We start from the raw sequence: 18756 nt of genomic DNA, 5'->3' as shown, positions 1-18756 counted from the left end.
TTTTTGGACACACGGAAAGCAATCTTGGGAGAATGAATATTTGGAGGGGAAAATGAGCTTCAAATTCAGAAATTCTAGTTGGGTTGGAAAGTAGACAGGACAGGCTTTCCAACAAGCCCACTTGGGCACATTTTGGACACCTGCAAGTGCCCCAAAACAGGCTTTAAAGTGGCGTGACGCACAGAGAATTTGGCGCGGCGCACAGGGGAAAAAACTGCCAAATTACTCCCGTTTCGCGAAATTTCGGGTCGCGACTTCTCTAAGTGGGCCCGGTCATCTACTCTCCAGTTTTTTGGCACCAAAGTTAGCTTTTAAAGAGTTTTCTCTCCAGGTGGGCATCTATCCAAGTGGCAAAAGAATGCAAAGGGTCACCACAGCCAAATTTCATGCTTGAGAGCGCTGCACCTGTAGCTGATGGTTGGCTCTCCATCTCCTTTTTGAAATGATTTGAGTAACTTCCCAACTGCTAGGTGTTCCATCTCTTCTCTACACTATCTATATATTGTATGGAAGTTATTTGCAAAGGGTTGGCTGGCTTGTAACTTCTGGGAGACTGTGGGAAAGAAACTCTGTTTCTGCACTGTGTATTTTTGACAGAGGATTAATGAAAGGCAGCGGCTCTGTTTCATGAGATTCTTGTGGTCGTGAGTGTAGAAAATGTGTTCTTATGTTCCATATGTATCTTGTTATGTTTCATATTTCATTTCATGCTTCATTTCAGTGAAATTTTCTAAGTGAGATTAGGTAGAATTCAATTTATATTGCTCTGCCTATGGGAAAATTTCATGTGTAGTGTTATTCTTCTGTTGAAAAGGATTCATACGACCATGCCCTTTTCACTCTCTTCAGTAATATTTCTATTTCGCGTTACCTTAAGCTGAAATTGTTGCGTTTGCCGCCTACCTTGCCTCACGGAATAATCTGTGCCTTCATTTTCAATTCTCTGTTCTTTGCTGAGCGCCAGTCCTATATACATCCCAAAAGCTCGGTCACTTCATAAAATCTTTTCTAAAATCCCTTTTCACTTACTAGCCTAAGGTAAATATCACATTGTAAGTCATCTCAAATCATTTTGCCTATCCATTCGCTGAGCGTGACTCGGAGAGAGCCCTCTCCTGCTCTGGTAGGGCTAGCTACCAGACTGAGCGTGGTTTGTGGTTACCCTAATTTTTGCCTTCTTTAGCCTAAGGTAGATTTAGGTGCTAACATAGTGGTGACCATACTAGGGAATCAAGTTGAAAATCAAATCCTCTTGTTTTATAAGAATTCTAGGCTTCCGGATGATGAGCTTAGGATTGGAAAGGCTGAGTAAGTTGGTTGTGTCCCGTGATTTATCCTAATAGCGCGCTGGCTTCGAGACGATATACCAGAGTGAATCCAGACCCGGACCCTCCTCATATTTACGAAAATCCCAATTTGATCCCAAGACTCCTTCGTCAAGAAAGCACCATAACCCCCATGTTCAAATCCCATTCATGTCCCGACATTTTTTAGTATCTTGAAGAGCTTGAGTTTGACGAACGATTTGAGATATCACTGTTTGAATCTAAATCCGAAAAGGTTGTTGATTACACCGTCCCCGATCCGCAATTTCTTGTAGACCTTGAGACAGAAAGAGCTAATAGATTAATCGATAACTACATTGCCACACAACCCCAAACTCCAAGTGCAAGCCCCTTGCAAACTGTGCACACTCCTCCAACGCCTCCAAGGCCAAATCCACCAAGAATGATGGCTACCCGTTTCGCACCCCTTGTTCTGCCCCAAGTCCTAGATGACATGCCAAATGACTATCAAAGTAAAATCTCATTTTTCGATGGCACTCCTAATAGTATTATAGCTCAACAACATGTGGATAAAATGGCAGATTTCTATGAACTTCATGAGATCGATGCAGAGAACGTGGCAATGAGGCTCTTTGTACAAACATTTGCAGGTGATGTGAGGAAATGGTTCAGAGGTTTGACGGCTGCAAGCATCACCACCTTGGCTGAGCTACAAAGACAATTTTTGAACAGGTGGGAGGTGAAAAAGAATCTCCTTCAAATTCTGGCCAAGTATGAACAAATCAATCGAAATGCCGGTTAGTCGGTCTAAGATTATTGTGTTAGATTTAATACAGTTTACAATGAAATCCCAGACCATCTAAAGCCACCTGTGGGACTAGCAATGATGAAGTTTTCGGATGGTTTTGATGCTAACATGGCGTATCAATTGAGAGAGAGAGAACTGGCTACAATGGAATATATGTAGAAAATTACGGTCAGCGTTGAGGCAAATCTGCTGTCCAAAAGAGCAAGAGCGAAAGCGGAGAAGAAAACCATGGTGAAAGAAGAATCCTCTTCAATGGAACAACTGCTCAAAAAGGTAGAACAGATGCTCGAGAGAGTAAAACTTGACAAGCCAGAGCCACAAGTTAGGAATCCTAAATTTCATGTCCAACAACAGCCACAATATAGGATAAGACAAAGAGATCAGCGGACTCAAGAGCAGACAACACAACAGCCGGTACAAACACCTTTGCAGCATAATTTTGTGCATGGACCAGAGTCAGATGAGGACGGGAATGTAATAGGCGAGGAAAACCATCCTTTTACTCCAGATGAGCAGCCTACTTACATCAACGAGGAGGAAGAATGCGCAGTAAATTCAGCTACACACCAAGACACCGATTTTATTCTAGCTAGCGACACCGTGTTGGAAGAAGAATCAGAAGAATATCAAAGAGGGTATATGAATGCTTTGTCTACACAACAGCAGCGATATTCCCTTAAGAACAGAGATGTACCAGCCAAAGCAATTCAAAAGAATCAGAAGAATATCAAAGAGGGTATATGAATGCTTTGTCTACACAACAGCAGCGATATTCCCTTAGGAACAGAGATGTACCAGCCAAAGAAATTCAAAAAAAGGAGGATGAAACAACAAAGAAGGATCCATCAGCTACACAAAGAAAGGGAAAGGAGGCGGTTGTTCCGGAAAGCAGCAAATCGAAATCAGGAGAACAATCATAGCAACCAGCCACCTCAAAAGAGAAGGAAAGGAAAGAGATCCCAGTCAAAGAGGTAGAAAGAACTCCCGCTTTCAGCCTAGAGAATGAGATTTCTAAGCTAAAGGTATCCATCCCTTTGAATGAAATCATGAAGAACAGCGGTTACAGAGGACAGATTTCTAAAATGCTGAATTTGGACCTAATGTCTGACATGGTAAATGTGGAAGATGATCAACCTGAAATGATTTTTGGGCCAGCAACGAATGGTGAGTCTCCTGAGAGCGAGGTGCCACCTTTCTATATCAGTTTATGATTGCATGACTTTGTGCTACATAATGCCATGTTCGATTCTGGAGCTTCTCACAATCTCATGCCCAAGGCTATCATGGATAAGCTTGGTCTAGACATCACCCGCCAATACCATGATCTCTTTTCATTTGATTCTAGCAGAGTAAGGTGCATAGGGCTCATCAAAGACTTAGTTGTAAGTTTAGATCACCTTCCTATGAAAAATGTTTTGATGGATGTAGTGGCAGCAGACATTCCTCCAAGGTTTGGCATGCTTCTTTCCAGGTCTTGGGTAGCAAAATTGAAAGGGACACTACAGCTGGATTTCTCCTATGCAACAATCCCGGTGTTTGGACAGATGAGGAAATTATATCTGAAACAAAAGATGAAATATATGATCACAAGCAAGGAGAAACCGATAAATCATCCTATAAACTATGTACATACAGATTTAGCGGCTTTTGTTTTGTTTTCAGATAGTTTAAATGAGATAGATAGTCAGATCGTAGAAGCAGACGACATTCCAGAGATAACAGAAAATTTTAGAGAGATTTTGAAGAAAGAAGGACAATAAAGGCAGCAAAAGATTGGGAAATTAACTGAAAACAATGGACAGCAAAAAGATTTTCAGCACTTGCAAGAAGAAGAAGAAGGCTTGTGGACCATGGATTTTGATGGAGCAGTAGGGAATGATGGTGCTGGCATTGGTATTTGGGTACGCAGTCCTTTCTTCGCCCCAAACAAAGTGCCTAGCAGCGTGAGAGTTTGCTCTTACAAGCTGGCCTTTGAATGTTCCAATAATGAAGCCGAATATGAGGCTCTGCTTGTTGGCCTGAAGATTCTTAGGAAGCTAAATGCAAAGAGGATTTCAGTATATGGCGACTCCGAGTTGGTGATAAAACAGGTCAGAGGTGAATATCAAGCAAAACATCCTAGGATGCGGGCTTACCGTAACGCAGTTTTGGACATCTTGAAGCTATTTTCCGAATACACCTTGACATGTGTGCCACGAATAAAAAATAGTATTGCTGATGCTCTTGACAAGGCAGTGAGCAGCTTGAAGATCCCCATGAACTCCAGCAATAAGTTTGAAATCCATGTCAACCACTGTCCAACCATTCCAGACAATCAGCGACATTGGCAAGTGTTCCAAGATGATGAGGAGATTAAGGATTTTCTGCTCAACAAAGGCAAGTTCAAAGAAACCTTAATTGATGTGGAAAACGATGAGAACAAAGGGAATGGTACAGAAGAAGTGTAGATCAATCAAATGGACGTATTACAGCTAAAGAATAACATCATTCCTAAAGGCTTGATACCCCTAGAGGAACTTTTCGATCAGGATGATGTAGCCCGCAAACCAACTTTGCAGCCAACGGAGAAAGGTTTGGAAGAAGTCAACATTGGTACAGCTGCCCATCCAAAGTTAGTGAAATTGTCCAAAGCATTACCGCCAAAAATCAAGGACAAATATATTAGTTTGATGGCTTCATTTGTAGATGTATTTGCTTGGGATTATTCTGATTTAAAGACCTATGATACAAATATCATTCAGCACACCATACCTATCAAGCCCAATCAGAAACCATTTAGACAAAAGCTGAGAAGGATAAATCCAAAGTTGTTTCCATCCATCGAAAGAGAGGTAAATAGGTTATACAAGTCAGGTATTATTGTGCCTATCAGATTTTCAGATTGGATATCTAACTTAGTGCCTGTACGAAAGAAGACCGGTGAGATCCTATGCATCGATTTCAGAAATCTAAACAAGGTCTCATTGAAGGACAACTATCCACTACCCAAGATGGACCATATACTTCAGCGAGTAGTGGGGGCATCTCGTATGTCGCTGCTTGATGGTTATTCCGGATATAACCAAATTTCAGTCCATGAAGATGATAGGGATAAGACAGCATTCACAACTCCATGGGGAACATTTCACTATGCCAAAATGCCATTCGGTTTAAAGAATGCAGGTGCCACATTTCAGTGTGCAATGGACTTGGCGTTTGCAAATGACAAGGATGTGTTTTTGGTGGTGTACTTGGACGACTTGACGATGTTTTCAAAATCTGATGAAGAGCATATGCATCACCTAAAAATTGTCTTTCAAAAATGCAGAAAATATGGCCTATCGTTGAATCCTAAGAAGAGCTTGTTCTCCATGGAGGAAGGAAAATTACTTGGGCATATCATTTCAAAAGATGGCATCCGCATAGACCCATCATGTGTGCAAGCAATTCAACAAATCGATATGCTTAGGAACAAAAAGGAGATTCAGTCATTCAACGGTAAGATGAATTTTCTGCGTCGCTTTGTGCCTAATCTTGTGGAACACTTGAAAGAAATGACCAACATGCTTAAGAAGGACAGCCAGGTGAAATGGATAGATGAGGCTGTAAAATCTTTCAACTTGGTCAAATTGGCCCTTTCTTCAGCTCCAATTCTAGTCAGTCCAGATTACACTCGAGATTTCATATTGTTTTCATTTGCTTCTGAGCACACTATGGCAGCGGTACTATTGCAGAAGAGGGATGATCATGAAAGACCTATTGCATTCTTCAGCGGGGCTATAAGAGATGTAGCTTTGAAGTACAACATCATTGAGAAGAAAGCCCTGGCATTAGTGAAGGCACTGAAGGATTTCCGGGTGTATATCCTACATTCTCACATTCTGGCCTATGTTCCTAATACTGTTGTGAAATATGTTTTAGTGCAGACCGATCCGGAAGGGAGAAGAGGCAAATGGATCGCAGCCTTGCTAGAATACGATGTGGAGATAAAGCCTACAAAGCTGGTCAAAGGACAGGGGTTAGCGAAGCTAATGGCTGAATCAAATTTGCATGCATTGGACATAAATCTGATCGCTGCCATGTCCGAGGAGAATGATGAAGGAACTTCAGTTCAGGTATCTGAAATGTTTGCTTTGTCCCCATGGTATTATGATATAATATATGTGCTGAAAAATCTATCACCACCACCCGGCATGGCTAGAAACAAAGCAAGAACACTAAAATTGAAAGCTACCAAGTTTTGTATCTTGAATTATGCACTGTATTGGAAAGATCTCGGTGGCATTTTGTTAAACTGTCTAGTGGAAGAGGAGGCAAAGAAAGTCATGGAGGATTTCCACGGAGGAGAGTGTGGTGGACACCTTTTTTGGAAATCAACAGCGAACAAAATTTTGAGATCGGGGTACTACTGGCCTACTTTGTTTTTTGATGTGCATAAGATGGTAAAGCGCTGTCATAAGTGTCAAATTTTCGAAGGGAAACAGAAATTACAGCCTTTTCCACTTAAGCCTATCGAAGTGAGCGCTCCATTCCAGCAGTGGGGGTTGGATTTCATTGGGGAAATTCATCCCGCCTCTTCTAGACAGCATAGGTGGATCCTTACAGCGACGGCCTACTTCAAAAAATGGATTGAGGCAGCACCTACCAGACAAGCAACGGACACGGTGATCATCTCATTCCTCGAAAATAACATCTTGTCTCGCTTTGGTTGTCCAAACAAAATAATCACTGACAATGCAGCAGCTTTCAAATCGAAAAGGATGGTAGAATTTTGTCATAAATATCATATAATTTTGGGTCATTCAACTGCCTATCATCTGCAAGGCAATGGATTGGTGGAATCTTCGAATAAATCTTTGGTCAACATCATCAAGAAGCTGCTGGAAATAAATAAGAAGAGCTGGAACAAGAGGCTGGTCCACGTGCTTTGGGCAGATCGAATCAGTCAGAAAAAGTCTATTGGTATGTCACTGTTTGAGTTGGTTTATGGAGTGGACACAGTATTTCCCGCTTCTCTTGCTGCCCCAGTGGTCAAAATTCTTCAGGAGGCCGGCAGTGAGGAAGATCCCATGCAGAGAAGGCTGAATCAAATGATCCACTTACAGCAAACAAGAGAAGAAGTTTTCAAAAACACATCCAAGTTGCAGGAGAGGATAAAGAAAATTTATGACAGAAAAGCTAAAGCGGACAAATTTCAGTTGGATGATGTGGTGCTGAAGTGGGATGCAAGGAATGAAGAAAAAGGCAAGCACGAAAAGTTTGAAAATCTATGGAAAGGTCCTTTCAAAATCGCAGCATATAGAGGTCAGAATGCCTTTCTTCTGAAATAAATGAATGGGGAAGACTGTCCTGGAGGGCTGATCAATGGTCGGCTACTCAAGCAGTATCATTGTTGATCTATTAACGCTGCTTCCACTGTCATTGTAAATACCATTTTATTTCAGTTTGGTTTCAGTATGTAAAGTCAGTTTTTGAGTTATTCCAATTGTCAAGTTTGAGTCAATTTCTTGATTATTCCAGTTTTGTAAATAAGTCAGAGTCTTGTGTTGAATGATGACTCCATAGCCCAATGGACAAAAGGCACTGTCTAGCTCCTCCAGAGGTCTGATGTTCTTGGCACCTCCATAGGAGCTACCATCCCCCATTGGAGCCAATGTTAGAGTCGGTATGGTCAGCCCTCCGTCAGAGATCAAAACTCTTTGTGCATTTCAATTTTAGGTGTCCCACTCCATCCACTCAACTGCATTTCGCTAGGGACATGTCATGATCTGATGGAGAAAGTCATGCTACTAATTTTCCCTCATGTCTAGCCCCTGTTGGCTCAGGTCTCTGTCCATAATCACTGAAAATTCATGATAGTCAAGGTCTGGTCATATTACAGGACACAGTCGCTTTTATTGCTGGGTCTAGGAAATCATCAATATGGTCTTTGAAAAAACATGTCCAGAACAAGTCATGCAGGCCAGAGGGAGATCTTATACAGCTATGATTCAGAAAGCTTCATCATCACCTGAAGAGACATCGACTCTTCTTCAAAACTCTGTTTTGAAGAAAAGTCAAACAAGGTCAACTATGACAAATTTTTCAAAAAAATCACCAGTTGATTTTTTCAGATGCGTTAGGGTTTTCATGGCCAGGTGCCCAGTCGCACAGTCCCCGCAAAGAAATGCTGAAAATTTCATCATGAGAGCCAAAATTTCAAAGAAAAAATGAAACGCAGAGTGTTTTAAAGTCAATGATAAAGTGCAGAACTCAAAAATTAGAAAGTAGGTTTTCAAAGAAGAAAAAATTAAACCCAACTCTCCAAAGCCTATATATACTTGTTTTTGCCCAAAACAAAAACCATTTGTGCTTTGGCAAGCTTGGAGAGCAATAAGAAAGGTGAGAGAGCAAATTCATGAGGGTTTGAGTGAAGGAGAGTCGGTTTCCACAGGGCGCGGCGCACACACCAAGGAGCGCGGTGCACACAAAGGGCGCGACGCATTGGCAGCCAGCCCACAGTGCAAAATCAACAAGGGCGCGACGCACTCAGGGCACGCGGCGCACTGGGCTTGGCGCGCGGCGCACACAGCCAGGGAGCTCAAAAACACTTGCAAGTTGGTTTTATATCCCGGTTGAAGGCTAGCAAGCAAGAGGTAGGCTCAAATGAAACCTCTTCTCTGTCAATTTGGTCAATGAATGGTGTTTCTAAGGTGTTGAATGATATCTAAAACGCATTGGCCATCCATCCAAACAATCATCAAAGCAAAATGATAAACGGGGTTTGCAAATTTGTGAAGATGCCACCAAGGTTGCTCCCATACCCTTGTCCCCTCACTCCTCATCATTTGTCACCTCCATGCCACCTTGTCTCCTAAGGAAAACACCTAGAAAACTCCACTAAGACCCACCCCCGGAGTTCTAAGCAAAATTTGTGTCGTTTGACAGTGCGCGGCGCACACACAAGGTGGCGCGGCATACTCAGGGCGCGCGACGCACTGGGAGCCCGGCCACAGTGTTAATTATGCACTAGCGCGGCGCATACCCAGCGCGCGGTGCACTGGGCAAAGTGCGCGGCGCACAGACCTGTGAACCCAAAAAAGCACCGAATCGCCCAAATTTTTTGAAATTGCTCTCAAAATTGCAAAGGTGGCCCTAGATCCTTTCACCATTGATCCTTAACTCAAAGAAAAAGACAATTTTGGTGACCATGAAAGCAAAGGCAAAAATTTTATTAAGTAAACCCAAAATGACACAAAGAAGGGAAAAATGCTAGGGTTTTGCTACAGTAGCATGATTTCTAAATATGCTTCTATCCTATCTCTATCAGCTAAATCCCCTTGAGCAGTTTCTCCTAATAGTTACCCTAGCTACATTGTAATCATATCCCTTTTGTCCCTTTATTCCTATAGCTCAAAATATCCCAAACCCTACCCCATCCCCAAACACTCCCAAATCCCTGATAAATTTCTCCTTTAAACCCCTATTCCCCTTTTCATCATTCCCCTCCTGACACTCCCCTGTTTTATTGTCCCCTTGGTGACAGATTTTTAGAGCATCTATCAGTTTCATTGGATTCAGAGGGAAGCATAATACTCAAGGTACAAGCAGCAGTCATGGCATCAGAAAATTCATCAGATTATGAGGAGGGTACCCACAGTGACACATCTTCAAGAGAGAGGGCCCATAGGAGACATCACTGGAGCGGCATACATCTTAGAGATGAGCCAAGCACCCTCACTGAGCTGCAGGCATGCCCACTTGTCATGTCTTGCTTCCAGCACTTGGCATGTTATGAATTTTGTCAAAGGGTGGTGAATGTCAAAGTCCATCATGAGTTGGCCCACCTTTTTGCACTTCATCTACAGGGAGGCCAATCTGTCCTGGCTGGGTCACTTTCACCTTGACACCGGAGGCTATATCAGTGGCAACATGGATACCAAACATTGGGGAGCAGTGGCATAAGAAAAAGAAGGTGGAGAGGCATCACTACGAGCCCTACATCAAGAACAGCTGTTTGAGCCAGCTCACTAGGGTTTTTCCATTCAGGTTTTTGAGGGATGAGTATGCCCCACTGATGAGATTGATCATGAATTATTTCAGTTGTGAAGGGAGGTTTTCTCGCCTTTATGCCTATCACATCTGCTTGCTCATGCACTTCACCAGGGTGAGGATGATGAGCCTCCCATTTTTCATCTGCAACAACATTGAGAAAATGAAAAACTTCATGCAGCGCAAGACCCCACGACAGTAGCTAAATAGTGTCTATCATTTTTCCCTCATTCGGATTTTGGTGGACCATCAGTTGGGATTGCAGGGTATTGCTTGGGAGGACTTCATCTCCCGTGATTTCTTCAGTGCTCCACTGGTGATATCAGAGGCAGAACATGAGGTGGGAGGCCCTTCACATCAGTCTGAGCATGAGCTGGGAGGTCCTTCACATCAGTTTGAGCTTGAGATGGGAAGTCCTTCACACCAGTTCAAGCACCATGAGACTGCCACCATGCTAGTTTTCATCACATATCAAAGAGGCTATCCGCAAGGCACTAGACCGTTGTTTGCAGCAGCAAAGCGAGTGTTATCTCCACTTAGGGTGGAAGGGGCCTCGCTTCCACCATCAGCATCACAGGAGCAGGGTAAGGGCAAGGAGCCAATGCAGGAGGAAGGGCCATTAGGTGAGCAAGAAACCGAGTTTGTTCTTCTCTAGGATGATGAGACAGATGCAGAACCAACCAATGAGGAGCTTATAGAGATCATCAAGGAGCAGCAATCAGAGATTGAAGACTTGACCATTGATCTAGAAAGGGCCAAGTGGAACATGAACTACCTGGAGTGGAGAAACAAATAGCTTGAGGACCAACAGACGATCATGGAGCTGCAGAACATCCGTGAGCAGCGCCAAGCTGCTCAAAGAAGAAGGGTTCCACTCACCTCTTTGGAGCAAGAAATCAATGAAGACCGGGAGTCCAACCTTGAGAGGGTCAACATGCATTTGGAGAGGTTGTTGGACAAAGCAAACAGGGAGAAAGACATGTTGAGGCGCATGACTCATCACTACCAGGCCCGAAACATGAGTTCCAAAGCAAGAATCAGGAGCCTAAAGGCAAAATTGAGCAAAGCGACAAAAGAGGCAAAGGAGGCAAAGGAGCAAGATCAGCTTCGAATCTTGGTTGAGGCTTCCTTGGCACAACAAAGCACTTCATAGGGAACCTCCAGCTCAAATTTCAAAGAATTTGGGCAAATTTTGGTCACAGGCAAATTTTTTGGGCACAAAACAGGAAATTTCTCCCTCTGCACCGCGCCACTGGCGCGACGCTAAACTTCTAGCACTCCAACCAAGGAATGGATTGCATATTTGGATTCAACATTGAAAAATACGTCTACTGGTGTCCGGGAAAGAAATTTTGACAAGATTTGGGTCTCCTAAAGGTCAAAAAACACCCAAAAATGGCCTCTCTGCCACTTTTTGGACACGCAGAAAGCAATCTTGGGAGAATGAAGATTTGGAGGCGAAAATGAGCTTCAAATTCAGAAATTCTAGTTGGGTTGGAAATTAGACAGGACAGGCTTTCCAACAAGCCCACTTGGGCACACTTTGGACACCTACAAGTGCCCCAAAATAGGCTCCAAAGTGGCGCGATGCACAGAGAATTTGGCGCGGCGCACAGGGAAAAAAACTGCCAAATTACTCCCGTTTCGCGAAATTTCAAGTCGCGACTTCTCTAAATGGGCCCGGTCATCTACTCTCTAGTATTTTGGCACCAAAGGCGGCTTTTAAAGAGTTTTCTCTCCAGGTGGGCATCTATCCAAGTGGCAAAATAATGCAAAGGGTCATCACAGCCAAATGTCATGCTTGAGAGCGTTGCACCTGTAGCTGATGGTTGGCTCTCCATATCCTTTTCGAAATGATTTGAGTAACTTCCCAACCCCTGGGCGTTCCATCTCTTCTCTACACTTTCTATATATTGTATGCAAGTTATTTGCAAAGGGTTGGCTGGCTTGTAACTTCTGGGAGACTGTGGGAAAGAAACTTTGTTTCTGCACTGTGTATTTTTGACAAAGGATTAATGAAAGGCAGTGGCTCTGTTTCATGAGATTCTTGTGGTCATGAGTGTAGAAAATGTGTTCTTATGTTCCATATGTATCTTGTTATGTTTCATATTTCATTTCATGCTTCATTTCAGTGAAATTTTCTAAGTGAGATTAGGTAGAATTCAATTTATATTGCTCTGCCTGTGGGAAAATTTCATGTGCAGTGTTATTCTTCTGTTGAAAAGGATTCATGTGACCATTCCCTTTTCACTCTCTTCAGTAATCTTTCCATTCCGCATTACCTTAAGCCAAAATTGCTGTGCTTGCCGCCTACCTTGCCTCACGGAATAATTTGTGCCTTCATTTTCAATTCTATGTTCTTTGCTGAGCACCAGTCCCATATACATCCCAGAAGCTCGGTCACTTCATAAAATCTTTTCCAAAATCCATTTTCACTTACTAGCCTAAGGTAAATATCGCATTGTAAGTCATCTCAGACCATTTTTCCTATCCATTCACTGAGCGTGACTCGGAGAGAACCCTCTCCTGCTCTGGTAGGGCTAGCTACCAGACTGGCGTGGTTTGTGGTTACCCTAATTTTTTCCTTCTTCAGCCTAAAGCAGATTTAGGTGCTAACACACCCCTAGTAATGTTTCCAACAATTAAAGACTTGGTGTGTAGTGACGATTACAATGAGAGCTGGAGAATTCCTGTTCAAGCTAATGATGGGGAGATTCAACCTCATTACTCAGCAAGTGGAATTGTTGGAAAATGATAGGGCTTCTAACGTTGAGAGAATCAATGTGAAGTTTGAGGCTGTGGAGGTGACCTTGGAGCAAAAAATTGTAAAGATGGAGACAAACCTCCTCACTACCAATTCAAAGTTGGTTAGTGATAGTGTTCACCAAGGTCAAAGAGATAATCGCAAGGCTACTGAAGGAGGATGTAGAAAAACTTTAGAGCAATGGAGGAGCTAGGGACTCTGGTGCAGGACAGAGCAGTCGAGGCAATTCTATTGGTGAGGACGAGGGGAAACTCAATCTTGGATAATGTTTCTTGATGCTTTGTAGATGTATTTTGTTATTAGGATTGTACTTATTTCAGTGTTTTTTAATAATATATAAGGCTACTAGGAGAAATAAAATTTCTTCAAACCTATATTAGGGCATGGAAGCATATGCTAAGTTTGAAGCAAGTTTTTTTACCGTGATGTAAAATGGTTATGAACGTCAAATCCATATTTTGAACACAAAGTATCCATTTCATTTAAAAATAATAATAGTAGTAATATTAATTAATAATCATAATCATAATTATACACCTTCGGCATATATCAACCACATTTATTAATGGAATTATACATGTGATTAATATATGCGTTCATCCTATATCAACCACATTTACTAAAGTAGTTGTGCTATTATTTCTACATTGAAGATACTCATAATATAATATTTATGTGCCAATATCATCCAAACAAAAACTGACACAAAATAATTTACACCAAAGCATCCATCCTCCCCTATACTCACCTTTGTATTTGTATTTGGTAGCATAATTTATAATGAAAATTGAATTGAAACTACTCCTATAGGAATTCCAGTATAATAGGTCGGTTGTGTAAACAATTTTGTGGAGTTTTGGAGGGTTAGATCATCCATTGTAATAACTCAGTTACGAACTTAGACAGCTGTCTATGGAAGACCAAAGTCATAGCCTTGTGACAATGATCTAAACTTCGGTCTAGAGACTTTTTTAGGAGCTTAGTTGATCTACACTTCACCTTCAGCTTATCTCTATGGATGGCTCAAAATAGAAGAGACTTGGACTTGTGGAAAAGTTGCAAGTTTAAGGGCATGCACATTAGTTTACAGCCCGAAAAATAGATATCTCAAACAAGTGTGGAAGCTACCTAGTGAAGTAAGCTCGGATAGCCACCTTTAAGATAGCTCAGATTTGTGGAGTTATAATTGCTCAGTTTATTGACTTGTACAACAACCTGTGGAAGTAGTGCTCAAAGGAAAGTGAGTGGATATGGAGTTTCTTTGAGAATACTCTTGAAGACAACCTTGGAGTGGCCTCATTCAAAATCCTTTTTTATTGACTTAAGGATTTGTGTAGTGGCCTTTGGATCATCATTAAAGTAATACCTTGGTTGAGCATCAAGTCTCTAGATAGTAGATAGTTGACATACCTTGGAGTAGTAAAGTATTTGGACAATGGAGTATTAGTCGTCTTGGAGCAGTGAAGTATTTGGACTGTAAAGTGTTAAGAGCCTTGGATAGTGAAGTATTTGGACAATAAAGTGTTAAGAGCCTTGGGCAGTGAAATTTCTAACTCTTGGAGAATTCATGGGGCAACATATTAAATACACTTCGAAGATTTATTGAAGACATTTTGAAGGAATCCTTCGAAACCATGATTCATTGTTGAAGATCATCATGAGGTGACTTGGAGAATTTGGTTGGGTATGATGACGAGCAGTGGTGACACCTTCTAAGAGATCAAGGTTGGCATTAATGATGCAACGTGGAGACTAAAGTGATATGTGAAGATTGACAAGGCTTGTTGAAGAAGACATTGGGTAGTCGTGAAGTATAACCGAACAAATCTTGAACTAGTGAAGTTAAGGGTTGGAGCCTCAAAAAGACAAGGTTGGTGCCTTGGAGGATAGGGTTGGAGAGCCCTAGAGGATCAGAGTCCTCAAGAAACCAAGTTGGAGCCTGAACCAGATATAGGGTTGGAGTCCTTGAGGTTGGTGCCTCAAAATTGACAAGGTTGGAGCCTTGGAAGTCCAAGTCAGTGTTGGGAAAATATAGGTTAGAGCCTGGGATATTAAAGATCGGTGTCTTCATCTAGGGTTTGAGCCATACATATATTGTACTTGATTTATTGTAAAGAAGAAATTAATAAAAACATTTATTCTTAATGTTCATTTTGGTTCTAAATATAAGTGATCTAACTAGTAAAAGTAACAATTGAAAAGAAATATTGATTCACTCCCCCTCAGTATTTCCAACAATTGGTATCAGAGTTAGTACCTTCTCACAAGCCTAACAACTTGAAGGTTGATCCTTACAACACAAATGGCAAAGTAAAGAAGGAAAGTCTCCAATCCTCCTAAAGATGTCTCTTCCTCAATTGTGAAAACTAAAGACAATCAAATTGGGAAGGTTCCATTGTTCAATGGAAGCTTTGATGTATGGAAGGTAAGAATGAGAAATTTCTTAATGGCTCAAGGTGTTGAAGTATGGGAATCATTGATCACTAATAACATGATGAATGGAGAATCCAAGGAGTACAATGCAAAAGTGATGATGGAAATCTTGAATGGGCTACCAGATTCTATAAAGGCCAATTTGGAAAAATGTTCATCAGAAAAGGGTATATGGGAAAAAATTCATGAACTTCACTCAAAAATAGCATTGACCATGAACACTAGTCAAGAATATGATGGAGAGAAAGAAGGAAATCCATAACCCATCAAGAAAGCTGAAAATAAGAATGATGACATCAAGGCCAAAGAAGACCTAGAAGAAGATGAAAGCAAAGAAGACTTTAAAGAATATCTCCTGACTAAACTTATAGTTTCCAAGGAAGAGATTAATAGTTTGAAAAAGGAAAATGAGGGACTTAAGAAGGAAGTGGAAGATGGTGACCAAAACAAAATAAGGAAGGAAGCTAACTTTTTCAAGCTTCAAGTACTACTAGAAAGAGATGATGAGCTCACCAAACTTAAGGAGGAATTTCATCAAAACAAAAGAAAGAATCATGAAGAAGTCATATCCATGACAAATAAATTGGATAAGGTAAACAAAAGGGAAGAAACTTTGTCAAGCCACCTTAAAAAAAGACTCAAGATCTTGAAAAAACTTGAAGCAGAGATTGTTCAATACAAGGAAGAGGTCTCCTCCCCTAGATATCAACTAGAAGAAGAAAGGAAACAAGCACAAGGACCTGAGAAGGCGATGGAAGCTTTGGCATTCATAGAAGGGCGAGTTAATGAAGCAGAAAAGGAGAGAAACACCATGATATTCCAACTAGAAGAAAAGGATGATGACATCACCAAGTTAAGATGATAAATCACTTCTCTTAAGGCCCAATCATGTGAAGGAACCAAGATGAAGGAAGAAACGGAGATTATTCTATCAAAGAAGAATGAAGAATGCAAGAAAATGAAGGAAGAAATTATCTTTCTTAAAAATGAAGTGACTTGCTGAATAAGAACTTGAAAAGTTCTCAAACCCTAGATGACATCCTAAGTCATCAAAGGTATCCCATCAATAAATCAGGTCTTGGCTATGCAGGTGAATCCTCAAGCAAGAATGATAATCCTTTAAACAACAAGGATGTGAGGAATCCTGGAAGAAATGTTGATGCTCCCAGTTCCAGCAAAGGCAAGGAGAAGGGTCAAGACAACAATGGAAGAAATCCTATTCCAAGGAGACTTGCAGATGGTGTCAAGAATACAAAAGGTAATGAATATCATCAAATAATCCCAAGGCAAAAAGACTTCAGAAGTACATCAAGGAAATCTTCATCTCCCAGGTATCAAAGTATATTTCTTGGTTATTGCTATTCTTGTACAAACTTTGGGCAGATGGAAAAATATTGTAGGTCATGTCACAAAGTCAAATATAATGGTCCTCGTCAATCTCCTAGAAGCAATTTTGCAAGAAGAAGTCTTGATTTCTTATTCATGAACAATATGGAGTGCTTCAATTGCCATAACATTGGACATATGGCACGTGACTGTAACTTGACTTGGGTCCCTCAACAAGCTAAAACTATGTCAACCAAGCCAGAGAAGAAAGTTACACAAGTATGGAGAAGGAAGAAAATTGGATCCGAAAGTCTCTTGATCACTCCAGCCAACCATATATGTTATTGATTTGATGAAGTCATCCTTGATATTCCAAGTATTTGATGGTGAGACTTTGCCAAAAAGGATACCCTGCATACAGTTCGGGGGATTTTTTTATTCTTGATCATTCTTAGAGAAGTTATCCATAAATGGGCCCTATGAAATCCTTGATGTGTCATACATGGACAATCATCCTTTGATAGATCATCTCTCAGGAGAAACTCCATTGAAGAAAATGATCAGTTTCTCATTCGGTGGACTATTGTTGAGGATCTCTTCTTTTTTATCCTTAAGAAAGTGATATTTCTTGAGGTAGAGGAGTTTATGTAGATAGGGGGAGTTGGTTCATCCATGAATAAATGCAACTTGGACCATATTTCCAAATGAAATAGCACCATGATAGGGGGAGTAACATACCCATGAAGAACTACTATTGATGAAGAAAATATGATGAAAATAAGCAGCTTTACAGCGGGAGTCCTTGGGCACCCCGTTTTCCATTAGTGTCAAAGGGGGAGAGAATATTAGAAGGGCAACAATATTTCCATCAATGACAAATGGGGAGATTGTTAATCAAGGTTGTCATTGATGTCAATATGTCATTGGCCAAGATGGAAAATATTCTTGAGATGCTTGGTTCCAGATGATGATGTCATGACTCTTGTCTACAAGGATGCCATCAATTAATATGTCAAGCCACTAATGAAGAAGTCTTAAAAAGTGTCAGGTGCCAAATGCCAATCAAGTTCCTTATTTGATGATCTATACCTTAACACTGGATGATATATGGAGGACTACACTTGATGAATGACCACACTTGATGATGGCACTTGATGAGGTCTTGATAACATGGTTGGAAGACAAGATGATGATGTGGAAGATCTCATTTGATGGTTGGAAGCCTACCTTGGAACATTCCTAATGATGTTGCCTAGGACATATCACTGCACCATTATATGATGACACGGGATGATACGCTCATTTCTTGATACTATCATGATGACATGGATGTCCTAAATGATCCTATGATGATGAAGAATCCAAATAATGAAGCAGGCATATTGTCCCAAACATTCCTCATGTCATCCCATACGTTTTGTTCATAATATTTAAGGACAGTCACAAAGAAAAAAAAAATCCACCTTAGAGGCATCTTTTCTCAATGGGACCTAGACCATCTTAAAGAGGATTTTTTCCTATTTCTAATGAGCCCTTACTTTCCTTGAAACTCCTAGTGGTTATTGAGAAAATGAATTTTTAATTTCAGAAATATATATTTTATTGCAAGTCGACCTACACTCACTCATGCAAGTCGGCCTCCTAGTCAAAGGACATGTCCCTTCATTTAGAAGATGAAATCACTATTAATACAAGTATTAACACTCATTTCATGCAAGAGATTTTTGTGAAAGACACAAAAATTTAGATAGAAACTACAAGAAATTGAGGAAAACTTGAAAATCTATTGTTTGGGTTAATTCCTTTTACAGTGGTGGACTATCACCTTCATAACTCAAATTGCAAAGGCAAATTTTTTAACAGTCTTGTGGCTACTGACTTGAATCAGTGAGACAGTCACTTAGAGGAGCTTTGTTCTGTAGATTTCATAGGATTGATTATAGTAGCCGATATTGCTAAATAAGGAGACATTACAACGCGGTTTTGTATACAATTTTGTGGAGTTTTGGAGGGTCAGATCACCCACTATAATAACTCATTTATGAACTCTAGACAACTATTTATGGAATACTGAAGTCACAGCCTTGTGACAGTCATCTAAACTTTGGTCTAGAGACTTGTTTAGGAGC

Source organism: Pinus tabuliformis, chromosome 2_1 (genome assembly GCF_031772625.1).
Source record: "Pinus tabuliformis cultivar Carrire ecotype Pingquan chromosome 2_1, CPIR1, whole genome shotgun sequence".
In the NCBI taxonomy this organism is placed as follows: Eukaryota; Viridiplantae; Streptophyta; class Pinopsida; order Pinales; family Pinaceae; genus Pinus; species Pinus tabuliformis.
Note: the sequence above shows the minus strand (reverse complement) of the source record.